This window comes from Anopheles funestus, chromosome 3RL, assembly GCF_943734845.2.
Source record: "Anopheles funestus chromosome 3RL, idAnoFuneDA-416_04, whole genome shotgun sequence".
NCBI classification, from domain to species: Eukaryota; Metazoa; Arthropoda; class Insecta; order Diptera; family Culicidae; genus Anopheles; species Anopheles funestus.
This window is the reverse complement of record NC_064599.1, coordinates 46,301,930-46,319,869: the sequence shown is the minus strand read 5'-3', so window position 1 is coordinate 46,319,869 and position 17,940 is coordinate 46,301,930. Positions and strand designations below refer to the sequence as shown.

The following is a 17,940-nucleotide window of genomic DNA, read 5'->3' as shown; positions in this document are numbered from 1 at the left end:
ATCCATAAACTGCGACCTACAAGTTTATGAAAGCAAAAGATCAGCAAGTATTGACGAAAGAAAGCTATACCTAACGAATGCTTCCTTTCGAAGACTCCGGAAACACATTCAAAAGTATTGCCCTGATTGGCGTTATCAGTGTCTGTAGCTATGACTGATGATAATACACATTAACACAGTGTGGTCTGGCGAACGGATGTTGAAAAGTTGATAAAAACCGGAAACAGGAAATTAATGGAAGTTTTATGATTGTTCCTGAAATGAAAATTGCCGCGGCTATTTTCGATCCCCGAACACTGCAACGTTGATCATGATGTTGATGTTGATGGTCAATAAAATTTAACAACTTTTCATACCAATCTCTATGGTTTCCAACCTAATAGTGAGGAAACGGGGCAATGCGTTTGAATCATTATAGCTATAAAGTGTGCGTGCCGTTTTAATGGACCTGGAATTGGCCAACCTATCTAAAAGCCACAAAAAAGCATGTTGCAGAAATTTGGGAGCTCAGACAGAGTCTTGTTGCTTTATTAAGCAGATGGAAAATATCATACTGTATCACGACGAACAAATTTAGTGTAGCGATTATGTTTGCTATCATGGGTGGTTATTGTAATGTTAGATCACCATTAAGATAGCCAACTTAATGTCTTTCTTTGAACTAAAATAAGACATGCACGTTTCGGTATTGAACCGTGGGATGAAAAAGTGTAGAACAAATATGAAACGAACTAAAAGGTACCTTTCAAAAGTCAATCTTAGATATTAGGCTACTAAAACAGATCGATTGTAATCTTTATTAACACACAGATTGCCTCCATGGCTAGTAAACGATTGGAAATCATATTGTGGAACCATTTTTTTCTAATTTTTTTACCATATACTTCTAAGAGAATTCTGAGAGAAAAATGGTCACTTTGTATTTGTATTTTCAATGCGTCATACACATACACGCTTATGAAGGTGTATGAACTACCTTTTTTCTGAAGTTTAATGATCTGTCAACTTATTCCTACTTGCAATTACCTATAAGCGTTATGTTTACTTAGTACCAGCACAGCATGTCTATTGATTACCAAATTCGAACTAGTGTATCATGCTAAAATACTTAAATAAATGCTAGAGATAAAAACGAACATCGTATCCGCACAGAGAGTAAGAATTAAATGTAACAACATGTTACTACAGTTTCGTTATAACTATTTATACCAATTTGTTATCAAAGTTTTCTAAATTGTTGTAGTAATGTTAAAGTAAATTTTAAATTAATTTATTAGATGTTCCATTTAATGGGGAAAAAGTAATGGTTTCTCATCGTTAGAATTAGGGGCGTATGTGATAAACGGCGCCGGTTCACACGGCAGGACTGGGTATGGAATCCTATCCGAACCTTCTCCCCGTAGCAAAGACTAACTATCCTGCTGTGTGATAAAATACGTTTTAATACGGTCTGACCGTTCTAAACAAGGAAAAAAAATCGTTCAAATTAAACTCGAACCGGATGATTTCCTCCATAAAGAATTTCAGTTCACGTCGAGGACAAAAGAAGCGTGGCAATAGCAAATTTTAGAATACGCAAATTTCGATACGTTCGTTTAAAAGCTCGGAATTCACAACAATCGAACAAAGGTGCTTGACTGTGATCTTTAAAAAATTTTCTTTAACAGATCAAAATTACGCACTAGGCAATTATATCGTCTAATTAGCAATTCTATAAGATCACTTATCATTTCGAATTAAACGTTTTGAGGTAAAATAAATTACACTTTTAATCATGCATGTTCTGCCTTGTTAACAATTATTTGCTTGTCTTATTTATTTGTATTGTGAAAACACTAAATGAACACAAAATTTGAGAATAATGTTCAATAATGGTGTCTCCTTTGTTTATTACTTGTTTTATAATTGTTGTATGTTTCAATTCATATACTGTTTGTGATATGTCGGTTAATTTATGCTTCCTTCTGAAACTGGATTTTAGTGATTGTTGCAGTTTATAAAGTAGGCATTCATTTTTTATGCGATACGAAGATAAGTGGGAAACAGGTGAATAGATTGTCCTTACTCTTCCAAATGCTTTCATCGAACGCCACTTAGGATGCCAGCGTAAACCTGATACTGATTAGGTCACCGTTTCTAAATCGCTTTTGAATATTGAATTCCAATTTAAACAATCTTCTCTATCTTCCGACGATGAAGATGAGCTGGTATTTGAATTTTCCACAATTGATGTCACATTCTGCAAAGCTAGCACACCCTGAAATACCAGCGTTGAAAGGTTTTGATGACGTTGAAGCTGCCACCCTGAACTGATATGCTCTTAGACACCACCTTGCAGAAACGGGTTTGACTTGGCTTGAATTCAGACATACTAAAAGGATCAACCAATATCTTTAGATCGAGAAACAGCATACAAACACCCAACCTGGCAAGTGGGTTTGGGCTCATTTCCTTCCACCAGAGAACATTTCCTTTCGCCGAAAACAACATAATAGGGAAAAGGGGCTCTGCTTTTGAATAGAACAGCTTTTCCTTTGAGTCTCGGTATTTCTGATAAAGTTAAGCTTTTTAGAAAATATTCAACGTATCTTGAGAAAATCAAGAGTTAAGAAGGTGCTTATTATCTTAATGAGTTCTAGTGCTTAGGCCAGCAACACTGTTCCTAACCAAAATGGGGGATGTAAGATGACTAGTAAACGATAACCTTCAGTACTCTTTGACCGGGGTGGCTGGTTTACCTGGTGTTTATGACGTTGGAAAATTCTGTACAACAAAAAAATGTGTCAAACACCCTCAAGAGATATTATGTAACGAAGGGATTACAGTACGTATACAACAGGGGCGGTATAATTCCAGAATGAAAGAAATAATGTTTGTTCTGTTGCTGATGTTGTCATTTGTATTTTTTTTAAAGTTAGACGGTATTTTGTGAGAATGGGTTAGCTAATGAAGATTTTCCAATGTTTAGCTGGAAATATATGCAATGTATATTTTTTCAATTCATATAGGAATCTTCTTTTCAAAGTTTGGTTGCAGTTTAACAGGAACAGCAATTATTATTTTTTTTACTTTAACAAAACAAAACAAAAGTGAAATACAAATTTTAATAATTTTTATAGTTGTCAATTATATTATTGACTTGAAGTTGTTAAACAGAAATTTAGTGTTGGAAAAACTTAAAGATTTAATTAATCATGACAGAGTGCTTATTGACGTAATGCTTGTTCAAGTTTTATTAGTCTCTTTCACCTCGCTTTTTTTTGCTGAAACCGTTGTCAACCAATAGGTTTTGGTCACTAATAATCGTTACCACCATTCTAGTTTGCGCACCATCTGTCTGAAACAACCGTACTAGAGAGTCAGTTGTTAGTCGGAACGCACAACCAACATATCAACAGTATGAAGAAGGCTGTGCTGCCAACAAGGAGAAAGACAAAAAGTGACATTTTAACCTCACGGTTCTTTTTGCCTGTCTTCAGCGTTCGTATGTTGGTAATCTTTATTTAATGTCAGCAACCCTTGTGGCTAATGTAGATGCGTCCTTCATTCGTTGTAGTTCACACTTATCGTTAGCAGAGGAAGCAAAACTTAAGAATCGTGATAAACGTAAAATTAGTCAACTGGTTTTATTTTATCTGCAAGCGCGCAAATTGCAATGATAAAGCGCAAGCAATTAAATAAACTGTCCTGTCACCTACAGCATTGTAAATGAAAACATTGTTTAAGTGCATGGAAGTTTTGAATATAGCAAATCTAGTTCACTACAAGTTCTGCAGGTTTGAAACTAGCTACATGGAATCGAACTGGTCTATTAACTTGTGCTGTATACTTAAATTATCTTGCTGAAAGATGTATCACAAATGTTATGTTAATGATTCCTACCTACAATTTATCGAAACTTCATTTGATCACCTGCATCTTGTGTGGTGACATGATGGTTTTAGAACGATAGCTATATATACATATTCGTATATATATAGCTATATATAGCTTTTTTTTGCTCGGTTAGAACGGCCTGGCCGTATCAAGACTTATTTTACCACGTAGCAGGATAGTCAGTCCTTGCTACGGGGGGACGGTCCGGATGGGATTTGAACCCGGTCTTGCCGTGTGGACGGGCGCCGTTTATCACATGGACCACCGGGCCGCCTAGCTATATATAGCTCATATTCGTTAAATATTCGTTAAATTCAGCACCAACAACTAATATGTAATGATTGTCAAAAGAAGGTACAAAAATTAACCACGATTGGTTTCTATTGAACTGCCATGTTTTCAACAAAAACATTACGCTAAATTCATACAATTTAAAAGCTATTGCTTTGAAGATGTTTTCAAAGTAGCTTAGCTTGTCGCAAATCAGGCACGCGAAATTGATTGTAAAATGAAAGCAGACTCATGGTAGCATTTGTGAGCGTAAAAAATTGATTGATGACACCTAAATTTGGTACTACGCTTCTGAAATTTTCTATCGACCGCTGACACTAAAGACGCTGATGATTGAAATGGTATAAAAGGGAAAAAAGTTCGTTCTACGTTCCGGTGCAATAAAGGTCTATAGAATGTGCGTTCGGTGAAAGTACTACGCCTCTTGAGCTCGTCAAGAGAAAATCCTTTCTGACCTTTTCTTTCGGTAAAGGGACAATGCCTTAATTGAATGGTATGTGAATTGCATGAGTAGCTTGATTTTATGAAAAAATATTAAATTATTGCTAAGCCATTTCACACAGCGTAAAAATTCAATGAGCTGATACATAACAAGCTGATTTACATTTATTGGTTTATTTACAGTTTTTCGAATTCATTTTCACTTGAAATGAAAGTGATTTTCAATGAAGGGGTCTAAGGTTATCAATTATTTAGTATTTTGTTGGAAGCATTTCGAAACGTTCACAACGACCTGTTTTTATGTTTGAACAATACATAAATCGTGTACTTAAAATTTATTATTATTTATCATCTTCAATTTACCATATGTCGTAAAGCACTGTATCACATAAAAGAAACATTTTCGAACGACATGATTGCAGAATGAAGTGGATTGCACAATGCAATGAATAGTTGATTTAGTTAAAGTTATGGCTTAAAGTTTGTTTGTAAAAGGAATTATTTCGTCTCTGTAATATTTGTATAATTTACAAACATCAATCAAATCATCCGAGGCGAATGAAGCGTTATTTCAAAATCCAATCCTGAAACCACAAAAACAAGTCAACAATATACAATAAGTTACATACATCGAACATCGATGTTTTAAACTAAATCGCCAAAAAACCCATACATAAACTGTTTAACAATATACAATTTATTAGTCGTGTTTACAGATTTTTTCCCTATTTGTAAGAGACGTTTTCTTTAGCACCATTAGAATATCACCGTAGAAAGGATCCTCGGTTTTTTTTAGGCGAAATTAAGTGAACCAGGAACACCTTCACAAGGAGCGGAAATATTATCATGTTGTGAATGAATCGAATTATGGAATGAAATTTATTATTCACCACTGATTCGGAAGATTGATGAAGTACCTTTTTCTAGGCTCACTCAAGCCTAATTGTATGAGTGGAGAGTTGCGTATGAGCGATGTTTGCTGTGCATGTGCTCCATATATCCTCTCGTCTACGGCTTGCAAGAAAAACCATTTTCGAATATTAATGGCCATGTGATTGAATAAAATCGATTTAAAAAAAAGGTGCTACTAATGGTTTTCGCCCAAATTCAGAACAACAATGTAGCATGATTGCAGCAACATTCTGCAAAGGTCATGGGTTACTTTGCATATTTTTTCTTATCAATAAATCTATAACGGAAGGGTTTTTTTGTATTGTGTAAAAAAGTTAATATTTTTCATCGAAAAATCGAAAGATTTCTGAAGTTTATCGTTCAGTTCCTGGCTTCCACGACATTATTACCTTGCAAAGCGTTGAATGAAAGAATGTTATACCTTTCGCGTTCAAATGAATAAACCGCAATAAGCAATAAAAGTAATGAAAATATCGCTGAGTTCGTTTTTCTCGTTATGTTGGTGATGTTATTGTTCGGGAAATTATTTTTACAGCCCAGGTGTGAAAGCCACTTAAACATGACTTTGTATCTGATAAATTTGACGCTGCCCGGTCGTCATCTTTCGGGCTGCCGTTTGCGAATGTCTGGTACTCTTTGTGCGTTCTAAGTCCCTGCAGTGATAAACACTCACTGCTCCACTTGTTATTTATATCATTAACTTCGTTTCATGGGGATCCTGCTCATTAACATCGTAGAATACGGTCATCGCAGCTGTTGTTATGTTGGCGTGTTGTTATCGCAGCGGTACATTCCCAGCAGCGGCAAATAATGTCCTGGGCAGCATTCCACATAGTGATGAACGTGTTAGATGTGTCACAAACATTCCGCAACGACATGGATCATGCCTTATGCCCAAATTGCTTCCAGCATTTAAGGCTCCGACAGTCACTTTCTTTGATCTATGCCCTTTGACACTGTAACACGAACGCCAGTGTAATGCGCAAACAAATAACAGAGTATCTAACTCAACTGATTGATGTGATAATTGATGCATGAATAGTTAATGCTTTATTCAAATATAAGAGAAGCATTATTAAATACTGCTTGTATAACGCAATCACTCACCAAAAAAGTAAAAAAAGCATGAATATTAGAACTTGATACATTTCAATTATAAAGAAAGTTAGCTTATGTGTATTGGGGAAAAAATGTATTGTGATTGTATGTAAAATGTATGTGTTAATGGAGTGATAATAGTACGATTGTTTTCAAGGTAAATTTTATTAAAAACTTAGTAATAAGTTATGATCTTGTAATAGAATAATTCAAAACATTAAGAAACGAATATATCTGATAAATGACGCCAGGACACGGGGATCAAATCCCATACTTATCTGTCTACGTCGTAAAAATAAGTCAAGTAAAGCAAAAAATGGACAGCGTGACCTTAGATCACGCTAATCGTCATACTAAGAAGAAGAAACGAATTTGATAGTAACATTGATAATGCATTAAAATAAGACCAATGGGTTCATTGACATTTGAGAGATGATAGTTTCAATAGCAATTGAGGAAACCGATAATAGATTCTTCAATTTAAATGTCACAAACTATTGTTGTTGTACAGTTTACCCTTTATGAATTTAAAAAAAAACATTCTTAATTTATATCGCCACGTTTAGTAGACATATAGCGCAAATAAATCTGGTTACGAATGATGGCGATTTTAATCGTCTTCAATTTTTACGCGCAAGTTTTACGTCTTGAGGCTATTCTCGAACCCGTTTGGACGAGTTTTTTTTAAATAAAGATAACGCTTATCTTGACCTATCGTTCGTAGACCGTTAACAGACTACAGATTGGTTGTGTGCGTGTGGCTAACTGCGACTAACGATGGCTTCCGGCAATATATAAAAGGTCGTTCTTGGTAATGGACATACTTCCACTGCAAAATTATCAGCAACACACCAGAATGGGGTTAATATTGCTGTTTTTTTCTTAGTTTGATAAAGCGGCCCAGCAAATGGGTCCCTGTTATGAAGATGGTTACTCTAACAAATGTGCGCTTTTTTCTCAATAATATCCTTAGGATAAACGCCAGATAATGCAACAAAACTTTGTAAATAAATTGCTGGAAGTCCGTGTATAATTTTGAAAGATTACTCCTTGCTTTATAGATTTCATAGCGGTGCTTTTTGACCATCAGTAAGCAATAGCCTGAAGAGTGGTTTAGTTTTATATTCCTGGTAACCATTATAACCATCGTGCCGTTTATGTTCTTATATTTTATGACTAACCCTTATCGGATAACAATCCTTAGCGATGAGCAGAGTTGAAAGTAAAGTCATTTAAAAACTGTGGCATAAAATGGAAAAATAAAAACTAAACATTTAGAAAAACGTTCGTATGATTTATGTTTCTCGTTGTGTGATGATAATAAGATGTTTATGGCATTTCCAGTAAAATTATGCTACATTAATAAGTTTAACAAATGTGCTAAGTTATCGAGGGTTTAATACTTTTTCATCAACTAGGTTGAAAGATTTCATCAAAGCAAATACAAAAGACCGAAGCGCTTGATACACAAAAACTTGCTATTCAATTTGGGAAAATTGGATCGAATTTTCAGGATGAAGTACTATCACATGTTCATGTCTACCTAGGTGTAGGGCAACACCATGTCGCTATGTTTGGTCGCACATAACAGAGCAACTAACAGATCGTATTTATGTATGACTCTGCTAGCCAACGCAGTTATGCAGAGTGGACAAAGTGAGTACTTCTCGTTCAAATTTAAAGAGCGCAAATCGATACGGGAATGATTGAAAACCATGTGGTTGTAGAACTGAAAAAAAAATAAACAAACTTCTGACAGTGCTGGAAATTTCTCAATTGCTTTTCAACAAATAGTTGTATGTTTTATGGCGCTTCTAACGAATTTTGCGACTTTTGTCAAAATCCGTAGCCCCTCAATATCACATTTTTCTTATCATACTTTTTTGTTAATGTAGTGTTCATAATATAATTGTAATGGCATAATATGTGTTCAAACAAGATTAGCTTTAGTTTTGTTTTAACAATTCACATCATATAAACAAAATATCCCTATTCAATTTATTGAAAAATGTTTTCCACACAACGGTGTTTAACACTGGTAGTTTACCATACAACAAACCCATGTTCACAGGTTTCACAATATCCGTATTTTTATTCAGAATTTGAAAAATTAATATCTCGAAAAGGCTTGAGCTTAAATGTGCTCCTAGCTCAACCGACAATGATCAAATAGGTATAAAGTAGGTTACACTACATGAAAAGCAAGAAGATTGATAGTAAAAGTATGTTCGTGACAAAATGAAACATTAGATCTTACGTCTTAAAGGAAATTATTCTAATATTCATAATTTCCCCTTTAAGGGATTATTCATTCTGTTATCAAAAATTTGTGCGCTGAGTGGAGTTGCTTACTTTCTATTTTGACTGACACTCGCAAAACGGCACGATATGCATTTAGTGTGCTTAAGACAGTATGGCTTTTGCTGCTGAGTAGCCAACCATCAGCGACACAAACATGAAACAAAATTAACGAAAGGGTCCTATACGAAGCAGGCGTCAGCATTACAGGATTCGAAACGCACGAGGCGCACGAAATTACAGATCCGGAAATTTCTTTACCACAAAACCACGTTTCGTCTATTACAAGGCAGGAAACAGCAAAAGCCGTAGGCTTTCTCAGCATATAAATCGTGATGTTGAACATGAAAATAATTTCGTGTTTTGACAGGTCTCAAATCGTGCGAAATGTTCCGTTTCGTAGGTCTTCGTAAAAAAAGCCCAAACAAAGTGGGACGGTTCGGTAATATTGTCAGTCTTTAATGAACTTTAAGCGCACAAGTAAATGTGTGGGAATGCAAAAAGTTGGGTAAACGTAATGGAAAGTGTACTACTACACAAAATATAATTACTATTGGATAAGCATATAAGCAATATTGCATATGGCTTGTATTAAAAAAAAACAAAAAAAAATTACATTAATTCATACGACAAAGAAAAGGATGATTAATGACTCATATCATTCACGACCATGAACTTCAACAAGCAGAACAAGGCTAAGGAAAATGGTGATTTAGTACAAAATGAACTGGATGAAATTGAAAAACTTCCGTGTCGTACATAATGTGATTTTAATGGCTTGCACAGTAACAGAAGTGTTGATTTTTATTTCGATCCAAATCGATTAAAGCACTCATATCAGAGCAGGCACAATATTTAGGTTTAGTGTTTATATTTGTAAACATTTATTTTCGTATACAAAGACAGTAGTAATAAGGTTCAACCGTAGTAAGGTTTGACTATTTGGAATTTATTATTTTGTTAAACTGTTTCATATGGCAAGTATGCGAATATTGTATTATGTTTAGGCAGAAAGAGTTATATGTGATAAAATATGATTAAACTTTGATTAAAATGACCGCAAACAGGCATTTCGATTTTGAGTAACATTAGAAAATTAGAAAATAACACACATGCACCGTCCATGGTTGTTGACTCTATTTCAATTTGACTAATATGTATTAAGGAATATTATAATTGTCATGACCATGGTATCATTCCAACTCAAAATTTATTAACATATTGTAAAGCAAAATATTGAGCGCTAACATTGCATGAACTTGATTAGAGTTTCTTTATGCTCTGTTGTATGCTAACAAATATACAATCACAACATACATTTCTTGATGCTGTAAAAAAACCCCCAAAACTTTCTAAAGCCTTAAAAAAACAAACCAGTGGTGAAAATTTCAACTTAACGTTCTGTGGCTCATAATTGGAAACGCTTTCGGCTCATTCGCAGGACTTCTTCAAAAAATACACAACCCTTTCATTTCTGGAAAAGCACAATCCTAGTAGCTTGTCACACAATGATAATTAAAATAATGCTAATAAAAAGGTCTGCTCAACGAGCCAACCACTCCATTCTATGTCGGTTGTCGCTATGTTTAAAATCGCGTTGAATGGTAGACAAAACAAACCCTGTTGACGTTACGGTGACAAAGAGTTGAGCTAACATCTAGAAGTTTCTGTGCTAAGCACTAAAGTGCTGACATTCGCTTTATCTGTTTACCCGCCGGTAAGGGCTTTTAGAACAGCTTCCGAAGCATTCCGGTGCGCGCCACGGATAACCAAACATCATTAGGACATGACTATGAGTAAGAATTTGTGTTTTTATTTGTTTTTTACAATTTTGGCGGTAAATGGGTCCGTTCTCATAGGTTGTAACGTATCAGCCAGTTTTGGCGCCTGTCGTTTAAGGTATTATACGATTTTTGGTAAATAATCTAAAATCGGCATGTACGTGGTCAACCAGAGCAGTACCTAATGGATGGTTTTTCTTTTAAATGTTTTTTTTTTCGTTTTTAACAGAAACGTAACGAGAAGGCGATCATTTTTATCATAGTTTTTATCATTTTTATCAAATCAACAGGATACTGCAGGATATTTCTCATCTAGCAAAATGAGATCTTTTTTGTGTAAAGTTTTGAACGTTTTAAGTACGTTAAAACTTTTTCCAAACGATGACAATGGTCGTTACGTTACATCATTTAAAAAAAGGGTGTTTACGGGTCAATTGGTCTCCGTACCAATATGGAAAGAGTTGCAAAGGATTAAGTCATTTGTTTCTTACAGATGGATGTGACTGTATTGCGTTTTCTATCCTCACGTTTTCTGGAGTAGGAGGTTGTTTCCGATGGTTTTTTTTTCTGCTTCGTCAAGTGAAGATAACCTCAGTGAAGACGTCAAAGTGAATTGTAAAATGCTGGAAACCTAAATTGTGTGATACCATCAGGATTTGTCAGTTGTAACCATTCCTTAACATATTGAGCAATCATCGTTGCTTCCAAACAATTCGACTATTCGAGGGTTCAAGCAAGAACGACACGTTTTTACCCGTAGCCACACTGCAGTGACACGGAGCAAATACCACATATTTCCGCCTCGGCTGGTAACTATTCGGTCGACAACAACAACAAAAAGGGTCTGAAAGCAAATCATGCGTGACAGACGTAGGCTAGTTATCGAGCAAATATTTCAACAATCTGCGTCCCAAAAAAGTGAGGCAAAGTGTCTTTTTTTCGTAAAGGACGCGTCAGTGGCGTAGAAAGCTGTAGAAAATCCAAATACTGTTTTTTTATGCATATGTCCCTAGAAACACGCATCATGTTGTGATTTACGAACCCATGATGGGATTCGTTTACTCTGAGCTTTGTTGTACAATCCCGAGAAGTGTAGCTATCGAACTGAAAAAAAGGAAAATGGTAAATCATTCGAGTGAAAGGGTTTTGTCAACGGTCACGCCTGTTAAGGAATAGGGGAAACACCATAGGTAAGGCCCACATTCGCAAACAGCAAGATTGGGTTGTAATCTCCCGCCCCCTGTGTACGATCCTAACTCGATTGTCCAAAATAAAACACAAAGGTAATTTTACATTCCAAAACAGTTACATTTGTTGAAAGCTTACCGGATCGTTAGAAAATCTTTCAAATGGTTGTACTCCTAAAAATGTCTGTTGAAATTTCAATATCAAACGCTAGCAACGCAGAAATGTATTATGTATTAAAGTTGATAATATGTATATTTAACCATCCTCATTTGACTGTTTTTTCGCATTTCGTATGTTCGCGTTTCTAACGACTGATCATAAATATACGAGCCCAATTTTTACTCATATCAATTATTTTTTATTTGTTTATGAAGATGATACCCGGTACATCACCACCAATCAAAGTCATGTGACTCGTTGTGCTAAGATTTTATTCCGCCTTTCTAGGAATTCAATATTAATTTTTCTTCAAATATGAAATTCTTTGATGGCCGTAAGACCACCAAGACCCGTATCCAAATGTTTGTCTCATGTATCCTTATTTAACATTCAACATTCGTATGACATGTTCTCGATTCTACCTACCAACATTCATCATTAAAAGTAAACGGTTGTATCAGCAGCAGACATAAAAAGCTTAGTAGCATCGACTACGCAAGAAAATAGTCTTCGGATTACACATGTGGGAGTGTACGCACAGTTATCAACATTGGCAGCGTTTTTTTTTGTACGCCACAAGCTCCGTAAATGCACGCACGAACAAGGATTCGCGGGCTTGTGGCTTAGCAATATAACCTCAAAGCTAACAACAGGTATAAGCCCGCCGGTTGGATTTTTTCATTCTCGTTACATCAGTGATACAGCAGCAAGATACGGTTGCTGCGATATTCGAACATTTTGTAACAAGCTCTACCATGTCTCTTTGATAGCAGCACTCCCGGTTATACCGATTAAAATAGAAATAATGTCCCTGGAGCGCACAAGACATGCGTAACCACGGCGAGGGAGCCACGGCAAGAAGAACACATTTGCTGTGAATACAAAAGCTCTTTTCGATTACCTCTTTTCGTGACAGCCAATACACCGCCCCATGGTATACGACCTTTCGGGTATGGTTCAAAAAACACACCTAGAAGCCCCTTCGTTGCACGCTCAACACGTTCCCAAACACCTTATGGATCTGTCACCTTGCTTGACTCTGGAAAACGAATAAAACTTTCTCACATGCGTCGACAAACAAACGGTACAGTTCTCGCACACGTAGGCACACGGCTCACCACACGTACGCATTTGCGATGAAATAGGTTTGCACCAGCGTAGATGTAGAGCCGTAATTTCGAATTAGATAACACAATTTATCGCTTTCCACGATCTGCAGCATCCCTGCCCCGGTGCTGTGAACAAATCTTTCCTTTGCTTGTACGGTTACTAGGAGGCTTAGCATCGCGGCACTGCTTCTAGTCATACACTGCTTGTTGTTCGAACACGAAACAGGCGAATGTGAACAAAGGTAAGCTAGGGTTCGCGTATCGGTTGGAAATTGGTACGAACTTGCGTGAAGCTTCGAGATTTTCAACGTAGCCATCACGGGGTCCTGCTGTCGGTGGGCTAGGATGAGTTTTCCCCTATGAACATAGCGTAAGGGATCCGCGGGTGGCGATCGAACGGGTGGTAAGCAAAACAGCTACTGATAAGCGTTGTTATCCTTCCTTGAACCAGTGCGAGATAGCCGGCATACTTATTCGTGCTTATTCGCTTGACGTGAGGCAAACACGGGCTAGCATCCATAGGTGCTACGAAGGCCAAACCTTCTTGGAAACTTTTCTTATTTATAATCGACTCTTTTGCCATTATCTGGAGGTCCGAAGTATGCAAAAATAGAGCAAAATATTCAAATGAATTTTAATTCATTTGCATTAATAAACTACCCTGTTGAAACTGTAGCTGATTTCCATCGCACTGGGAATGATGGAGCATTTAGCATCTCCGCATAAAAAAACTGCATCAATATTGCAATGTTCCACTGAAAAATTTTAACTACCTTGCTTTGTATTATATTTTACTCTAATGTTACAACCATTTATTATTGTAAATGTATTATTAAACGGTGGTGTGCACTATGAACATAACGGAATGCTAAAACATGACAATTTTATAAGCAAGAAAATGACAGAAAAAAACCTTCAAACTGGCTGATCCATGTTTAATTTTTCATAACATTTTCTTGCTAACCGTGAGCTCAGATTAATATCGCTCGTAAACGTGTAGAAAAGGAAGTCATATTGATAATCCACAGATTTCCGCGAAATTTCATCCTTGCTGTAACAGTACGTTCGCTGCGTAGCAATTTGAAACAACGCAGAATAAGCTATGGTTAAAAAAATGACTAGAAACCGTTTTGCACGAGGGTTTGAGTGATTTCAACATTTCTCTTTTCTTCTGTGGAGGTTACAGGCTAAAATACTCGTGGGTTTTAGAAAATATCTCAACATAATTAGAGTGAGCAATCTGCAGGCTTTCTTCACTTGCATTTGCTGCTAGTATTTTGCTATAGCTGTGTGACCTTATTTTTAGAATCTGTATTCGAGCCCAATTGGTTGGATGTAGAGCATGATTTGTTTTGCGCTTTCGATTGGTAGATTCAAAGCTATGTTCCACGTGAAGTACATGTTTTTTTATCCTGTGAGTTTTGATTCGCTATATTTTTATCGGCAGGAAGCACATGAAGGTTTTCCGTCCAACGAAAGCCTTTTGAAAATAATTGAGTTGGGAATACACAAGATCCATAATCAATTATGCAGCCACTCAGGGAAGTTGGATGATGATGCTTCAGGACTTTGGACGCTAAAGTTTGTATTATTTTTTTATGCTCTATTTTTTTCTACGCCACGATTGAGTTTCTTTGGGATGGTAAGGATATTGTTGTTTCAAGCACAAGCTGTATACAATTACTTTAATTTAAAAGAAATCGCTACTAAAACCTTCTAGCTAGCTTAAAATTAAAGCAATGGATTTTTATTTTCATTTGTCATCTAGTGTTTTTATTTTGGTCATCAAATTGATTGAATTGAGAAACTTTTATGCAAATGAAATTTGCTTTACATAAAAAAACAATAGTATAACACCTTTTGGGTTACCTGAATTTGTGAATGTAAACTCTGCAATAAACCACTTTTTGACTGAGATCAATAAAAAGTACCATAAACTTTGGAAAGTCCTACAGGACCAAGAACCATCTGTAATCGATAATCGTGGTTCAAGTTTATGCAGCGAAATTATCTTGTGGTATCGCGGTTCTGGTAAAAAAAAAACTATTTTTATTCTTGTCTCGAACAGCTTTTCATTATTTTATTTTTTTTGCGATTATCACCGATCTCAGTTGTGTTTGAAAACCATTAATCTTATTCATCTTATTTTTAATTAAGCTTATCTTCAATTTTTGTGATGATGTCTGACTTTTCAAATTGTAAAGGACAAACATAAATGACAGCATAAAAATATAATATATTCATCTATTAAAACGTTATTGTTCCATTATTTTGAAATTAAGCAATAAAGTTAATTTATGAAAAAAGGAAAAAGAAATTAAAAATGCTGTGATTTGTTATGTAAAAATAACAGTTCAATCCTGTGTCTACTTACATTATATTACACATTGTTATACATTTATTCTTAATATTACATCAATTCCACTTTAGCATGATGTTCAGGTTCGGTGTAATGTTGTCATATTCCAAAGCGATTAGTATTTGTATGGCGTCGGAAACAGCGAAGAATGTAAACGCCCGAATTTCCACGTACACAACAAATGTTTTTGGTTTATTTAAGTTATAACAACGAAAACACTGTTTACTTAAGCCTTTTAGTTTTCCCAAATAATTCTCACATCTTGTACTAGAATACGGAAGAATAAATCTCACATCATCTTACCACAAGCATAATATGAAGCACTAGACACAAACATTTAACCTTGACATTTATGCAGCAAAATGTAAAATGGGCATTCATCAATCATCTTCCTTTAGACACCTTATCATATCACCGCATTTATATCACGTTCAGAAATGGCAATGAAACTGCTCATTCGCCAGGAAAATAAACTCGCTACATAATATCATTCGCATTTTTATAACACCACTGCACACACACACACGAGAGTAGCCGTAAAATTGTAAAAGTAACACAGTTGCAACAACTCAGCCAATTGCCGAGTCATCCGGAACATGATAAACACAGGATACACCGCAGAAAACAAACCATGTTACAGCAGCATTTTATTTTGTCACACTCCTTTCGTTTTTATATGCCATTTCAGGAAGATGATGAAATGGTCATACTATATTAAAATAACACTCACATATACACGATGTAGAATTAACATCTTTCAATCATATCTTTATGCATTTTCCATGTGAAACCCACTCTCGTATGCAACTGCAGCCGCACTTAACAGTGTAATTCAAAACTACTCGTAAACTGTAAACGGTTAACACTTTACACGTACTTACATACAGTGCACATATATGAACCGCAAATGCATTGCATAAATTGGAGGTTTATAAGATTCATGCAATGCGGTTTTTCACCTTTTTTTTTGAAAACAACTTTAATATTCACACAGCGCGAAACAATATAGGACTTTTTTTTAGTATTTGTCAAACAGTTACTGCACACAAACACGTTTTTTCTGCACGTAAAATCGCACAGCTGATACAGCATCGATATTAGAATTGAAGCGCCGTCACATTGAAGATACAATTTGTTGATGAAATGAATTAGTATACGGTTGTTGTTGGTTGCAAAAACAAATTGAATAATGTATGAGATTGAATTTACTGCCTTGCTATAACAATGAGCTCTCGCTTTCCTGGATGTTACTGTATTACCTACGCAACTCGTTTTTTTTTTGAATAATTAAAGTATGAACACATTTGGAACCAGCGTAAACGTACGAAAATACATTGTAACACATTCACTGTTTCGGTGTTTGATCTCTTAGTACGTGTTTGGAATCGTTTGAAGCAATAGTAATAGTACGAAATTCGATGTTATGATATTTGTCACAGTTTCCGAAACAATGTCGATACCGTATTAATGCACAGTGACTCAACCGTATACCGCACCGAATGAACCTTTTCTTATCCCATTACAACGCGCACAGGGAGCTCACGTGCAACTTAATCAGCTGCTTGTACGGAAGGAACTGACATGTTTTGTCAAAGGGCCAAACAAACGAACGAATTTACCAAAAGCCGGCATAGCATGGTGAAGCACTGTCGATTTTCGGATAAAATGAACCACTACCGAAGATGCCTGTTTGGCAACAACTCGGAAGGATGAAGGAACATGCAATGTTTTGTATAGTGACTAGAGAGTTTCGTATGATACTATAGTGCATCGGGCCGTTTGTTATTCATTTTGATAACACCACGTACAGCGCATGCTCGTGTACATTCGGGATGAATATTCGAAATGTACATTTTCACCATTGATTCATTTCCCAAAAAGAAGCCGCCCTATTTCGAAAGATTAGCAGTATTGGTTCGGATGCTATTTTTTCTTTACGCTGCTTGATTTCATTTCGCGACATCATTCATTGAGTTTTGCTACACCATTCGTTGAGCATAATTACAAAAACCTTGCAACAGTTACCGAAAAGATGTAAACAAACAAGAACCATGCCAAGTCGCACGGCAGAATGGATGGATGTAGCATTGGTTCGGAATTTTGGTTCGTTTGGAAGAATTTAAAAAAAGATTAATCATAATAAGATAATTATAGATTGTTAATTGAATGTTTGATGCCGATTAAATATTATGCTGAAACTTAGTGGACGTATACAATAAGTAATGTTGATAATGTTTTAAATCAATGTTGAGAACGATTCCATGGTTTACGTGATAGTGCCCCAGCTTCACTCGATAGTACCGATACAAAATCCCGAACCGTATCCTCGTAGCACCGACTGACTAAACGGCTACGTGATAAAAAGTCTACTAAGCCAGAAATGACAAATATATGCGCATAGTAGTTTGTTACGCCAATATTTAGTTAT

The 17,940-nt window shown here is 35.8% G+C and overlaps 1 protein-coding gene across 5 annotated transcripts in view; it reads right to left on the bottom strand.

Annotated features, from left to right (window-relative positions):
- LOC125768081 (uncharacterized) overlaps positions 1 to 17,195 on the bottom strand; it is a 71,889-nt gene extending 54,694 nt beyond the window's left edge. Inside the window, exons 1-2 of one of the 5 annotated variants that reach the window (XM_049435274.1) lie at positions 16,772 to 17,195; positions 15,528 to 15,779 (exon numbers count right to left, since the gene is read on the bottom strand). The gene's annotated coding sequence lies outside the window, so the exon portion shown is untranslated. Of the gene's footprint in view, positions 1 to 15,527; positions 15,780 to 15,815 lie in introns of all 5 variants that reach the window. The other 4 variants (XM_049435273.1, XM_049435277.1, XM_049435278.1 and 1 more) reach the window with 4 other exon arrangements.
- Positions 17,196 to 17,940: the final 745 nt, after the last annotated feature.